Source organism: Ambystoma mexicanum, chromosome 10 (genome assembly GCF_040938575.1).
Source record: "Ambystoma mexicanum isolate Mex_15411 chromosome 10, UKY_AmexF1_1, whole genome shotgun sequence".
Taxonomy (NCBI): Eukaryota; Metazoa; Chordata; class Amphibia; order Caudata; family Ambystomatidae; genus Ambystoma; species Ambystoma mexicanum.
In genome coordinates this window covers 327590952-327604976 of record NC_090932.1, presented here as the reverse complement: position 1 = coordinate 327604976, position 14025 = coordinate 327590952, and the positions used below count along the sequence as shown (strand labels likewise).

The window sequence follows — 14025 nt, the reverse complement described above, 5'->3', positions numbered from 1 at the left end:
TCAGTGACCTCTGGGCCTGGACAAGGGAATATTTGCCTTTGGTACTGTGCAGGCTCGGCTGACACAACACAGCATATGGTTACGGCAAAGATGTCAAAGCTTCAGCATTGTCATTGAGCAGAACTCTGAGATTCAGGGGTGGTGGAGCGTCGAGTTCCAGGATGATTATGATGGTGTCAATGGGGCCAGCGCTGAGCAGCTCCGCTCAGGAGGGCCATGGGCCCAAGTGGGGCCGACAGGCCAGTGGGCAGACTGCAACAGGCCTGCTCGAGCCATTCTGCTATTTATACAAATCTCGGGCCGAGCAGGGCCTGATGGGAGGAAGGAACTGCGCTACAATCTGCTCTTCTGCTGTGCTCTGCCTGCTGGTGCATCCCCCTACACGCGGGACAGGCAGCTCTGCAGATGCTCAGAGCTTCTGACGGGCTGGGGGGTTGGGGCTGGGTCAGGGCCTGCCTTCTCAACCTCGCTTAGTGGGGCTTCCCAGAACTGACCCAACCCCTGCCCTCTTGCATGCAACTCATACTTAGCTGGCAGGAGAGAATCTGATCTCAAGGGCAGATCTCCCAGGGTGAGGCTTACCCGTTGCACATCGGTTTTGCTGACCCCTGCTATGTTCCCAAATGCGGGATACACGGCTGGATTATTTCTGGTAGTGGGGGACTGCGTTCGCGCTCTCCCCCTGATTTATTGGTGAAAGAGAAGGTAAAGTGTGTACTAGGCCTGCTAGGTTGCATACTTTAAGCTAGTGCTCACATTGCGTTTCTTCAATTAGGTTCATCTTTGGGTGATCGCTTTTCCACCTTTTATCTGTTGAATTGAATTATGCTTCTTTCATCACCACAGAAGTAATGTGTATTACAGAGATAAGCTGCCATATGTATTGGGCACACTGCGCATGCTCAGGCAGCATCAATCATGCTTTGTACAGCCAGCATAGACATATTGCTACAGGGGCATATTTTGGGTACAACCAGCATGACAATGTGTTACATCAGTGACAGTGCTGTCTTACACTGTGGACACATTGATCATTAAAATGTGTTGTGTTGTAAAATGTTCTTTTCTGCTGTTGGTGACATGGAATTTTCATGTTCCCCTTTAGAACTGATTGTAAATTTATGGCTTTTTGGTCACATTTTCTGCTGTAAAATGCTCCATTTCAACCCCATATTTGAAAAATAATTCTTGGGGGGGAACCCCCCAAACCCTCCCTAGAACCTTGTAGCTCCCTCGCTACGCTCAGTCGCCCCCACTATTTCAGAAAAATATTAACACATAGACACTGAAAGAAATCACAAGCAACTAACCTTTGATCACTGCCCATGACACCCAAAGCTATCTTTGGGACTGCATGGCTATCACTGCCTGTGATGATGCTATTGTGTCAAAGGTCACACAATATCGCTTTTTAATATACTGCTTTGGGTGAGGTTGTTGACTTTTGGCTCGCCGGCCAACTGGGTGACAAAAAGTTAATGCTTCGGCCCCACATTCAAAAAGGTTGGACAAGCCTGGTCTAGTCCATCATGTCTGCTCATGTTTTTTTCTTTTTTTCTGACTTCATAAAAATAAGATTTTTTTTGCGAAATATTAGCGCAGAAATTATGCGATTTGTTAACTAAGATATTGTACAATATGAATTGATGGTTGTTGTGTGCAAAAAGAAAAAATATTTTTTGTGAAAAAACCGCATTGAAGCTTGCGACGATTGGTGCTCGCTCATATTGTTGATTTGTTTAAAACGTAACAAAGTGTTGTGTGAGGAGTTGATAAATAATTTTAAGTATGGAAGATATTACACCGCTAATACACTTGTGCAAACAGTTGCCGAAACATGCACCTAAACTGAAAAAGTACAGTGCACTACGGGTTAAAGGAACTGCCCACAAAATGTTTATGCCATGGCCTCAGGGTGGATCACTTTCTAAAGCAGTCCTGCAGCACATGACGACATATTTGCACAACACACATACTGGGAAAAAGTTAGTTAAACGCTTCAGTCGTTTAGAGCTCTGGAAGATGTACCAAGAGGATAAGGAGGAGGCCACTGGTAGATTGGATACTTAACATATGCACAGGGGGGGTGAAACGCCTTCCACGCCACCCGGCCCATCTGAAACAAAGAGCGAAGCTAGTAAACACGAAGGATTATATCCATTGAGAGAAGTTAAAGCAGCCAGGGGATATAGCAACCTGGCATGTGAGTCACCTACACAAAGTAGTGACAAAAACCTGGACAAAGATAGAGATAGAGATATCACCTCCAAAGTCCCGAGGAACAAGGAGAGGTGCGAGAAGGAAAAAGGAGATCAAGCACAAGCAAGTACATCTCCAGATACGAATAGAGAGGGAAAAAGATGGAAAGGAGATGAGGACAGAACTGATGAGATGGCATTCACACAGAGTGAATGGAGGTCAGATTCTATTGAAACTTGATGGTAAAGGCATTGAGGATGTGAGACAAAAGGGAGAGCCAGACGATTCACAAAGAAAAGAGAAGGAAAAGGAAAAAGGATTGAGAGACGAAAGGATCAGGAAAAAAGATAGACAGAGACGAGAACAGCTGTATCGTGAAGAGCAAGAAAGGAAACGCAATAATAAGCCAAGAGCAGCTAATGATCAAGAAAGGCAGGAACAACGGAGAATAGAGGAAGAAGAACAAAAGATAAGGGAGAAGAGAATAAAAAGATGAAGGGATGAGGAAATACGAAGGGCAAATGAACGTAGAGATGCAAAGAAACAGGAAGAAGATAGGATCAGAGAGGAAGCGAGGAAGTGCAGAGAGTTCGATGATGACATAGAACGTAAGCGAAGACAGAGAGCAAGCGATCTTGAATATCTGGAAAGAGAGGTTAACAAAGTAGTAGAGTGGGAAGACATAGAAGAATTCTTTCTTGAGTACGATTCAGTACCAGGCACGTCTAGGGCAAATATTGAAGATGACTTCGACACCAGAAGCATCAGAGAGACGATCAATAGAATATATGATGAAATGGGGCTAGAACAAGTACCCCAAGGGAGAGGGGAGGACGAGCATCTTGAGAGCACTCCGTTGTATGACACTGAGGACGCCTCCCCGAAGTAGTAGAAATAGAGAGCTGTCCCTAGATAGGTTGACACTAAACAGAAACAAGGAAGATGAGAGAAGTTACACGAGTTGGGCACAGACAATATCAGATGCAGAAAGAGAGGAATATGAGGAAAAGGAAGAAGAGAGAAGACACAAAAAATGCTTCTCCGGAGGAAAAGGGATAAGATGGTCAGGTTTTAGCGATTCTGCACCCAAGGCATCAGAGTCAGCCACACAGTCAGACCGACACGAAGGAGCATCTTACGGTCAGAGGGGAGAGTCTCCACCACCCTATGTGATCTGACTAAGGACATTGCCAGGTAGAAAGCGATGCTGGACTATCACCCCTGCAAGCAATAGAAAAATTATGAGAGAGGAAAAGGAGTGCTATGTATTACAATTCCCATTGCTCGAAAAAGGAGGAACAAGGACACAGTATATTCCATGGCCACACATGGATCGAGAAAATCTGAAAAACAAGCTTCCAATGTTAACATCGGGAGCCGGAAAATTGATACATGAACTGGAAAAAATGACGCGCGGGAACATATTGGCTATAGGGGATATTAAGGGTCTTTTAATCGCCATTCTTGGTGATCGTGCTGACAATGTGTGGACACGTGCAGGTTACGCTGGCGTGACTAGAGTGAACACAGCGCACGATGGAGCTGCATTTAACAATTGCAGAGACGTGGTATGGAATGCATTATGTTTGCTATACCCAGATATGTCTGACATGGGAGCTATAATGACCCGCAAAATGAAGGAGTCAGAAGATCCTTTGCTTTACATTCAGAATATCCAAGACGCATGGGTGATGGAGACGAGGGAATCTTGGGGGAAATCTTTACCCAAGTTTTACCACATATTATGGCAAGGGCTGCCAGATCAAGTACAGAAGCAGCTCAAGAAATTGGTAGGAATCGAGGCCAAGCCATGGTCCGAGATACAATTGACCATAGCTCACTATTGGAGATTTCTGCAAGAAAGGAATCGAAAGAAAGAGACTGCACAAAATGCTGAAGAGGCAAAGTTAGTGCAGAAGTAATTGTCAAAATATGCCATTGAAGGGGCAATGATAACTAGAACAGACAGATCAAGCATACAGCAGGTCAATAATCAACAGCAGGTTAATCAGGGCAGTAATGGGTTTTACCCCAGAGGGAGAGGCTTTCAAGGAAGAGAATGTCAAAGTAATCAGGGAGGTTTTCAAAACATGCAAAGTGGCAATCAAGATATGGCAAATGGGCAAATAATCAGACCACCACCAATATGTTGGACTTGTGGGATGACAGGGCATCTAGCACGCACATGCAGAAGTCAAGGTATGATGCAAACAGACCAAGGAATTAGAGGAGGAATGGTGACTCCACCTGTGTTTTTAAAGCAGGGTGGAAATGGAGTTGCACAGAATCACACAGTGCAACAGCAAGCACCAGGAGCACAGCAAAGCTTGCAACCTCAGAACTTGATACGTTTTCCACAAGAACAGTTTCAACAGTCGCTGATGCAACTGTCACAGACAACAAGTACAGGCCAGGCATTGAACTCTGGAATGAGAGCTAACACTAGTGATGGAGGAAGTCCATTCACTCAACATGGGACAAGGTTATATATGGACTAGGACAGCTCACTGGGAAACCTGATGTGTTCTATCCTATCAGCTATCAGTGACACCAGACCCTCATGAGGAACCAAAGGTAGATGTCGTTATAGGGGATAAAGAATATTTCTTCCTAGTAGAGATAGGTGCAACACGCCTGTTTGTACGTGATGGCAAGTTTTCCTTGTCCGGCTATGCTATAAATACTCAGGGCTTCACAGGAGCAACAGGTCGTGTTGCATTTACAAAAGAACTTCCAGTCTCTACAGGAGAATGTGACATGAATGTGCCATTGCTATATTCAAGGCAGATCCCAGTAAATATATTGGGCCGAGACTTAATGACAAAGTTAAACATGACAATATCGTTCACGTAGAAGGGCATAGTATGTTCAACTCCAGGAATGCATTATTTAAATGTATGCAAAATGATTAGAGCATACGCGGGACAAACAGCTATGAGGGCTGTTCCACTGGAGCCAGAAACATTTGCATATGGAGTATGTGTGTTAATGGCAGGGCTAACAGGCGTCGCAGGCAAAACCATGAGAACCCCCGATGAGTTTCTATTCAGACCAAGAATACCTATGCATGAGGAAAAGGGACAAGTATTTCCCTTGGCAGTACACACAGCCATAGTGCGTGGAAAAATGGTGTTGATCGATGGTTGCGATGATGAAGGCAGACAATGATGCACAGTAATTGCCATTGAGGAAGGGTACATATTGACTGACGTCACAGATGACGATCTGTTTGACGAGCAAAAAGATGTTGAGGAAACAACAGTTGAGGTAAATCTCATTATTTGGGTGAGGATGATCAAAAGTGAGAAGTGCCCCAGAGAATGTTACTGGCACAGAAGCATCCTGAATATTTTGATGACGACATGGTCCAAGTGCCTGTCTCAATGTGGACCACAGGCCCCTATAATGTAGGCTTATTGAAAGGAGTCAGAGAAGTAAGGATCAAATTGAAACCAGGAGCGATTTTTCCAAAAGCACAACAATATCCCATGTCTAGGGAAGCAGATGAAGGGATTTTCAAGACAATTTCTGCTATGATGGAGCAGAGGATCTTAGTGACGTCAGTGTCGTCATGTAACACCACTGTTTATCCGATTAAAAAATCAAAGGGAGGGTCGTGGAGACTAATTCAAGATTTACACCCGATAAATGATATTGTTGAGGCTGAGTTCCCTCTAGTCCCTAATCCACCCACGATCCTATGTAATATACCTGTTGTGGCTCAATATTTCCCGGTGATTGACTTGAAAAAATAATTTTTCTCAATCCCATTGCACAAAGACTCACAAGATCTGTTGTCATTTACATTCAGACAGATGTGTCTGAAAAGCACGAGGTTACCCCAGGGGCACTGTGAGTCTCCTTCGATTTTTAACAGAGTCCTGCAGATGGACTTAAGCAATGTTGCATTAGAGAGTGTTGTCTTGCAATATGTGGATGACATCTTAATTTGCAGCACGACAGAGGAGAGATGCGGACACGATTCTATTCAGTTATTGACTATATTGACTGAGAAACGATATGAAGTTGACAAAGAAAAGTTATAATATTGTCAGCAAGAATTGCTGTACATAGGCCAGCTGATCTCGCATGAGGGGAAAAGGGTTACCCCTGAAAGGGCTGAGGCTATATTCAACACAGCCAAGCCACATACGATAAAACAGATGCAGAGTGTTTTAGGACTTTGCAATTATGTCAGGGCATGGGTCTTCGACTACAACTCATACACTAAGCCCTTGTTACAAGCCCCGAAGAAGGCACAGGGGACGAAAGAAAAATTTGAATGGTCTGAGACCATGGAAGAAGGTTTTATTGAACTCAAGAAAGCCATTTGCACGGCACCAGTTTTAGGGATTCCCAATTTTGCAGAGGAATTCTACCTGTTTTCACACACGAATGGCAGCATTATGGCAGCAGTACTCACACAGAGAACTACATTGGGGTACAGGCCCCTGGCATACTACAGTGGGAATTTGGACCCAGTGATGAGAGGTCATTTCCCTTGCGAACAAAGATAAGCTTCCGCAACGTTCGCCATAGAGAAGACTACAACCATTGTGATGGGATGCTCAATGACGTTGTTCGTCGAGCCACACTATTTGCATTCTAGAGAAATCCAAGGGCACCTTGACATCTCAGAGAGCTTCTGCTCATGAAGTGATCATATCGTATCCATCGATTAAGATAGTTTGATGCAAAATAGTGAACACAGCTATGTTTATAGCAGAGCCAGTCACTGAAGGAGAGCCGATCCATGACTGCCAAATTATGGAGAATTCTATGATGAGATTCCCAGAGTGAAAGAGAACGCATTGGCAGAAGGAGAAATTGTCTTCGTTGACGGTTCTTTGAGAATCGATCAAAATGATGGGCAAAGATGTACAGGCGGCGCTGTGATGAAGCACACAGAAAATGGAGAATTTCGAGTAGTCATTAGTGCACGATTACCATCTCATTACTCAACATAGGCTGCAGAATTATTGGTGTTGATACTCGCCATTGAGAATCACGCAGACCAGGAAGTGACGGTGTACAGTGACTCCGCCTATGTGACATCAACAGTGCATGCAGGCTTAGCGTGCTGGAAAAGGAGGGACTACCTCCGAGCAGATGGCATGCCAGTGCAGCATGCAGCCCTATTGGATAGGCTCATTAAGGCACTACAGCTCCCAGTGGACATAGTGGTCATAAAATGCACCGCCCACATAAAAGGGACAGATTTTATCTCACGTGGAAATCGAGCAGCAGACACAGAAGCTAAGCGTGTTTCCACCAAAGAGGAAGTCGTAATGGATGTGGAAATAACTGATGTGCATGAGAGAATGATTGTTGTACAAAGTAAACCTGACAGTTATAGTAACATGGGGCAAACCCAGTTAATGTAACTCCAAGGGGAAGCACCACAGGAGGAGAAAAACCTCTGAAAGCGACAAAGGTGTTCTTTAAACTCCCCTGAGAGCTTGTGGTGACAAGACAGCACTGGTAAACCCGTGATGCCTATAGCCCTATTGAAGATAGCAATGGAACAATTGCATTATCTAGCAGATATTACAAAAGAGAATTTAGCAGCAACGATCAATGAAGACTGCTTCATACCGAATTTAGCGGAGCACGTTGCATTTTTTATGGTGAACTGTATATTTTGCCAACAGTTCAGAGCTGGGCACACACTAAGAGTAATTAGAGGAGTCATCCCAAGGCCCAAAGGACCTTTTCAACACTTGCACGTCGATTATGTCGATATGATTCAAGTATCTAACGGGTCCAAGTACCTAATTGTTATGGTGTGTCCATTCTCTAGATGGATAGAACCAGGTCCATGTGCACACCCAGACTCTACCTGTGCAGCAGCCAAATTTCTGGTGAGAGAGGTATTTCCCAGGTGGGGAGTATGTGAATTCATGAGGTCAGATAATGGTCCTTACTTTCTTAACACAGTATTTGAGCAGATCAGCTTGATATAAAGCACACATTATCATCGGCGTTTCACCCGCAAGGTAATGGAATATGTGAGAAGCTCAATGGCTTGTTAAAGGAAAGGATAGCCAAGTTGAAGCTTACTCTAAAGAAGGGATGCTACACTGCCTTCCATTAGCACTGTACGCACTCAGAAACCAGCCTGGTTCTGACCATCATCTTATGCTGCACGAAATAGCAACAGGCAGAAAGATGCACACTCCACTGACACCCTGAGCTAGAGCTAGATGTGATGCCCAGCAAACAGGTGAAATCTTAGGGTCTGAAATGCAAAATTACTTGAATTGCATGACATCTTGTCTTACTGTAATTTCAGGACAGCTGCAGCGACGACAAAAATGGTGCAGGGCAGCACAGAATACAAAAGGAGATACTACAACAGACCCAATTCAAGGACTACATCTACCACCAATCTTTCCTGGAGACACGGTCCTGGTGAGAAACCACACGGGAAAGGAGTGGGACAAGCCAAGGTTCAATGGTCCATTAAGAGTGGAGAATGTTTCTCCCTCTGCAGTCAAGCTAGAAGGAAGAGCTTGGCTCTTTCTGGGTGATATCAAACCATACATCAGAGAAGGCCCCCTGCCTGCACCCCAAAGTGTAGAGTCTAGAGATGACGGGGAAGAACCACAGCATGTTCAGACGAGATCTATGACGAGGAAGAAGGACGAATGACCAGCAAAGCAAAGATGAGAAATTCTTGTGTAAGTTGTGGCTTAAAATTGGACATTTCCTTTGAGCAAAAAAAGGGATATGGACATAAAAAATACAGACACTCTGTGAATCCTAGTTGCAGGGTGAAGAAGAGAATTGCACGTATAAGCCACAACATATTCTGTTGACTTTGAACTTTGGACTGATGCATGCTGAAGCCTTGATAGAAAAGGATATGCCAAATTTTGATTGAGGACACACAAATTGGAAGAAAATACAATATCCAGACTCATTCCAAACAGAAGCATTATTTGGACTCACGTATGGTGTCCCACAGTAGCGACATCACTAAAGACGTTCTGAATTATTTTGACCTAGTCTTGAGGTCGTACCCGTCACTAGTGGGAAGGCTCATTAGCATCACTGAATTTCTTCAAAACCCTGAAAACGAAAAGACAATAAGGAGGCTGCTCAGCGTGATCGCCGAGCAGTTCCTCCTGCTTCCGGAATACAGAGAGGAAAAAACAAATGTCCCAAGCAGAAGAAGAAGCAAATAGGCTTGTCAGCATACTATTCTTTCGCTTAATTGAAGACTGCCCAGATCTTGTTGGGAGACCAACTGACTTCTTGACATTTCTTCAAGATCCTGCAAACACAGAACATTTGAGCATAATCCTGAACGGAATCGTAATCCAGGTTGCTCTTGAAGCTCACCGAAATCACAGAATCTACCCACAGTGCAGCAAGGACAAGACAAATGTCCCTGTCACCAGAAGATAGCATATTGGCGAGCAATGTCTTCTTTCGCCTAATTGAGGACTTTCCAGTACTTGTGGGTAGGCCTGCTGCTGTTGACGTCCTCACTTTCATCAGAGACCCAGCAAACTCTACACAGATGAGCATGTTCCTGCATGGTATTGTGATGCAGGTTGAACTGTCTAATCATCAGAATTTCCGAAGGAGGCTGTAAAACGTTCCGCCGAGGGACAGATTGAGAAGTGTTGCCAGAGACTTCACTCTTGTTTATATTGCCAAAGATCCGACATGTCTTCTGAAGTGAAACAGATAAGAGGAATCGACTGGGAGCTTGTGTTATTTGAACACGTACAGTAAAAAAGGACTTATTGCCTTAATTTCGAATACAGAAAAGAGAACTGTATCTAGAGACAATAGACAATCCATTGTCCAGACAAAGGAGGACAATTGTTCCCGTATCTACAACTGACAAACAGAAGCAGCAGAATCCAGAGATATTGTTGCATAGGATGTATTAAAATGATTAGTCTTATTTTCTTAAATGATAGAGATGGGCAACTTAAACAGTAACATCGTAATCCCTCAGGAGGAGAGCCAAACTTATTGTTCCAGAACTAAGTGTTGCCACCTAACCTACAGAGGCATAATGTACCTATGTACTGTATTTATCATTGTTGTACTGTCACTGATGATTCGAACTGCATTCTTCAGTGATGCACAAAGTATTCTGATTCCAGTGCACCCACCAAATGATGCATGCATGACACACACAAAAGCACCCAGACCCTTTATAGTGCTTTCAATTCTTAGACAATCTGACAAAGGGGTGAGTGAGCTTGAAGTGGATGTGATTAGCTATGACACACACACACATTTGGTAACAAACACATTGAAAATCCGGAGACAGGGTTGGCAGAGCAAGCATGAGAAAAGGTTATGAAAAATACACACGTACAAACAGTGAGTACACTAGCACCAGGTCTAGTGTCAATAACTGAAGAACCACAATCCAAAGCATGGTAGAAGGAAAGACTGCCTACTAGGAGAAGTTCTACTACAAGTGAAGTGAAAAGACAAATGGAAAAAGCTGAACTTTTAAAGAAACAAAAGGAGTTGTAGAATAAACCAACAGAGACAGCATCAATAAGCAGACATGTTCCAGTGAAAGGGACAAGTACACGTTCTACACTACAGCCATATACTGTACCAATAGCAGAGTGGATATGGACATGTATAACCAAGAGAAAAAGGATGCAAGAGGAGAAGGAAAGGGTTGCCAGACTTCCGCCTACTCCATTAGTACAGATGAAGAGACCTGGACCATGGATTGAGAATGCTCCAATGTGAAGAAGCTACATCGATGCTATTAAGGATGTGATGATAGCAAACTACATGAAAACCTTGAGAATAAAGAGAACATAAAAGGAGATGACAATGAACTAAACGATTACCTGGACAGCACAGCACACTTGGGAAACAACATATCGTAACAACACATGAAAGAAGTTGGACAACGAAATTCAGAGGGGGAATGCTTTGTTTGTGCACTCCTACCTTACAGCATGGGGAAGTCAAAGATCTTCGTAGCTATGGAAAGTGATGTCCAGACAGCACACTGTCTATCACACGTAGCAATGTGCACGACCAGAGGCAAGTTCATGGGAAGTAATGCCTCACTGAAGTGGGCAACTGAAACAACTGATTCAAATGAAGATGATTATGCCCAGGACATAAAGACAAGAAATAATGGAAAAACAAAACTCATTGTGATCAGATATGAGAAACCTGGGGTTAAAGGAGCAGAGATCAGAAAAGAAGCAAATAACAAACTAAACATTCAAGAGAAGATGCCAGAAAAGGCTCAAAAGTGGAAAAACAGAGGCCAAATGCAAATTTGGGGAACAGTGCTTTCACTAGACGGATGGGAGAAAGGAGTAGTGATATGCAGAGCATGGATGGTCTTCAGTCACTACAAGCCCACCATCAACATAGTGCGAAATGGATGCAAGCCATTATGGCCAAAACTTGTTAAACTATTGACATGGTTCGAAGACAGAGGAGGACCCTTGCAGATAGTGTCATTGGAGAATCCAAAATTCTGCTTCAGAAACAATGGTACAAGGAAAATGGGGGAGAATCAGAATTGTGGCTGAGTCTTTGATGCTTCAGGAATGGTACACGGTACTGCAGTGATCATGGATCAGTATTGGGCATGTGGATCCAAGGCATATATCAGACTGCCAAGAAATTGGGGAGGTATATACACAATAGTAAATGTCCATGTTCCAGCACTGGTGATCCCAAAAAGTGATCTGAATATTGAAAGTTTCCTGAAAGCAGATGCTCATCCGAGGAAAAGGAGATCTGTGGAACTGATGAGCCGAATGAAGCGAAAGAATTACTTTTCTGCCAAATCCATAGAAGCTTTTGATGCTATCCCATATGAACACAGACTGTTCAGTCAGACTTCTTCTGTGTTCACGACAATTTTCATGCCAAGAATTCAAGTTGGAGCAAATACTAAATGGTTAGATCGGAGCTACTGCAGACCATCAACATGACCCTAAAAGGATTTAATGCGATCAGAGAAGAACTGAGGGCAATTTGACTAATGACTCTACAGAACAGGTATGTCCTTGACGTGATCACAGCTGTGGATGGATGAGTTTGTGCCAAAATTGGAGAATCATGTTGCACATTTATACCATCCCACAACAAAGAAAATGGAACGTTGACAGAGTCCATAGGTATGTTGACAGAATCAGATGATCGATGAAGCTGACCAAGTTGATGACGACAGCTGGTTTGGAGCACTATTTTCCTGGGTTCCACAATGGATGGCAAATGCATTCAAATTCCTAGGAGCCCTACTAGTGATGATATTGCTCGGATTCTGTGTTATCAAGATAATAATCTCTCAGTGCCAGAAAACTGCGACAAAGGCCATAGGGATGAAGATCATGATTGATATTGAACCAGGATGGAAGCCCAAAGACCTTACTGATGAAGAAATAGGAGACTTTGTGAAAGCTAGCATTCATGCACTAGAAGGAACCAAGTTTCGTTATCCGAGGAAACACAGAAACTATGTGGGAAGATGGAACTATTGCAGTCCATCAACTTATGACATGGAATAAGGACAAGCACATGAGAAAAGCAGGAAGCCTGAAGGGAGTCATAATAATATGGACTCCAAAGAGACATTTCTTCAGACCTTCATGTGCGGACCCAGAAGACGAAGTAAAAATGGACCCAGATGATGAAGCAAAAGTGAATACAGAGGATGCAGAAAAGACGGTTACAAAGGAAGAAGTGAAAGTGGACAATGAATCGCCCAGAGGGGGGAGTGTAGAGCAGGTCTCAAACACGATTTGCACCCCTACCGCCCATTTTGAGGTACCAGGAACATTCACGCCGAAATATGTGACGTATGATGAGCAAGTAAACCAGCAGAGAGCCACAGCGGGGCTCTGCCCAGTACTTATCAGACTGACAGCACCTATTGAAGTACCTGCACCTAAGAAACCTTGGACAGTAAGGTACCCATTGAGAAAACCATATCGACAAGTGAGACAGAATGACGATTGTCAAAATGCAATACCGGAAGAAGCCAAGAAAGTCCTAAAAGAAGACGAATGGTGACATCACAACAACCCGGACTGACTCACATATAAAAGATATGACGACCTATGAATGATGAAAAGAGACAAAACACCATGGATAAGTGACATCCTGAGTTTAAAGCGAAATAACGATGTCAAATCTTAGAAGCTTATGCCATGAGTGTGATGAAGATATTCAGCCAGCTTATATGTGTACATACGCAAGGAACCACAAGAAGCTAAGAAAATCGTGAGGCTTGCTAAAGATTAGTAGCAAATAGAGTGCGGCAAGCGCCACCTATACATATCTACCTAAGAAAAGAACTGTATACTTCCACTATGCACAAAAGCAGAACAGACCAAAGGTTACTTAAGATCTCACAAGGAGAGTTTTGCAGCAGGAAAATCGAGAATTAAGGACAGAAAGAAACACAGACGAAGCTAAATCATGCCAAGAAGCCGAGGTCATACCAGCTGAAGTAGGCCAACAGTAGATACATTTAATGAACAGAAGAACAGAGTATCCTATTCTGAAAGGTCAAGATAAGCCACAGGAGGCAGATGACTGACAAAATTAAATCAAATCCATGAATTACATGGAGAATAAGACGACTTTCACGGTGTCGGAATCACGTGACCGAGCCAACAGAAGGGATGAAACTTTCACATCTACCCATGGAATTGTGCCATGCCCAGGTGCCTTAACTTTTCCAGAACAATAAGCAGTCTTGAGGCCAAAATACAAAGAAATAATTGACACATGACCACTGAAGTGATGATTGATTGTTGCAATAATTGGAGGGAGACTGGGGGAGTGGATGAGCTCCCTGCACCTGGC

General features: G+C 43.6%; 1 non-coding gene across 1 annotated transcript; it reads left to right on the top strand.

Moving 5' to 3' along the window:
• Positions 1 to 522: 522 nt before the first annotated feature.
• LOC138496233 (U1 spliceosomal RNA) lies at positions 523 to 684 on the top strand. The gene has a single exon (XR_011277770.1). It is a non-coding gene; the product is annotated as a U1 spliceosomal RNA (small nuclear RNA).
• Positions 685 to 14025: the final 13341 nt, after the last annotated feature.